Here is a 1,647-nt window from a genome sequence, read left to right on the forward strand (position 1 = left end):
CTATTGGGTCAGTGGATCCAGCTAACCTGGGATGCCTTTATGTTCAATCCCTGATGCAAAAGCCTTTGTAGCCACTGTTATGTAACCAGTTCCTACAAGAAGTTAACGTTGAATTTCTTTTTCTTACATTTTATTTTATTTTAATTTTTAAGATGTTTCTCCTTTATTTGAGGATTACTGTTTCATATTTGACAGTGAATATAATAGTTTGTACATGCATAACATTTCTCAGTTTTCCACATAACAATAAAACCCCCACTAGGTCCTCTTTCATCCTTTCCAGAACCTGTAGTCTTCCTCCCTCCCTCTCCCAGAGTCTTTTACTTTGGTGCAACACACCAACTCCAATTTGGGTTCTACTTGTGTTTCCTTTTCTGATCTTGTTTTCCAACTTCTGAGTGAGATCATCCCATATTGTGTGCTAACGGAACTCCAGCTGTTACAGACTGGCAGTGTCCAGGTTCACAGTTAATCTGCACCAGCAGTCGTAACTCTCCAGTTCCTGGACCATTTGTTAAGCAAACCTGTAGTTTCAGAATTAAGACCCATTGTAATCCAGGCTAAATTTCTGGCTGTCTTGCTCCCTGGCTGAGGTAGAGGAGCACTGAGTGAGAGGAGTCTTGTCACCATGGGACCTTGAGCATCCTCCTTACACAAAGCCTCTCTGGAGCAGGGTCCTAGTGTGGCCACAGACACCTGGGCATGTTGAGACCCCTGAGACTTACCTGGGAAGAACTGAGGAACTTTAGTGCCACCTGCTTCACTTTGCTGATGTGGGTCGAGGGTCCTGCCTCAGGGGTGGGGGTTCACATCCAGCTGTCCTGGGAACACCCTTGGGTGTCCCTGCACAATATCCCTGCAGGGAATAAATGCGTCTTCAGTATGTGCACCTGCACACAGCACAGAGACACAGGCATGCAAGTAACGCAAACAGAAATGCACATACACAAGACACTGAAACACAACTCACGTTTCCGCAGAACCACAACACAGCGGAGACACATATTATACACATAGACACCAGCAGGTAGACACCAGCAGGTGTCTGTGTATACGGGTTTGTCGGAATTGTCGTGGTGTATTTTTCTATGTATTTATGCAAGATGCATTATGGCTTTGCTTACAAATATAGATCCATATACAACTATAACATTATAACATGCAGGTAGGCACCTATGTCTGTACTCACACTACACACATACTTTTCCTCACACGCATGACATATTAAAGTCACTGGACACCTCTAATCTCACATTCCACAGAGACTTTATTTTCTGGCTTCTTGATCCTGGTTCTGGGGAAACCTCTAAAATGACAACAGAAATAAGAACTCCGGAGGGGACGGGACTCTCTGTTGAGCAGGTGGTTGATATCATTAAGGACTTCCCAAGACCAGCTGCAGTCCCCCCAGCCACCGGACCTTCTGTTGCATGGACTCTGTCTCCACTGCCTCTGTTCTGCTGTTGCAACACTGTGAAGAAACGGGGCCTGCAGACTGACTGGGGTTTGACACACTGACTGTGAGTTCTGGGCCATCTATATTTGAGATGGTTGATATAATATATGTGATTCCTAGAAGTCCGGTCTGCTGAACACAACATTTTCAGAACATCTGCAAAACCATTCTGGATTTTTCTCTAGGTATGT

The 1,647-nt window shown here is 44.8% G+C and overlaps 1 protein-coding gene across 1 annotated transcript in view; it reads left to right on the forward strand.

Moving 5' to 3' along the window:
- The window catches only part of LOC103116472 (organic anion transporter 7-like), a 272,851-nt gene that overhangs the window by 228,769 nt on the left and 42,435 nt on the right, over positions 1 to 1,647 (forward strand). The gene's annotated exons all lie outside the window — the stretch shown is intronic.

Source organism: Erinaceus europaeus, chromosome 17 (genome assembly GCF_950295315.1).
Source record: "Erinaceus europaeus chromosome 17, mEriEur2.1, whole genome shotgun sequence".
Taxonomy (NCBI): domain Eukaryota; kingdom Metazoa; phylum Chordata; class Mammalia; order Eulipotyphla; family Erinaceidae; genus Erinaceus; species Erinaceus europaeus.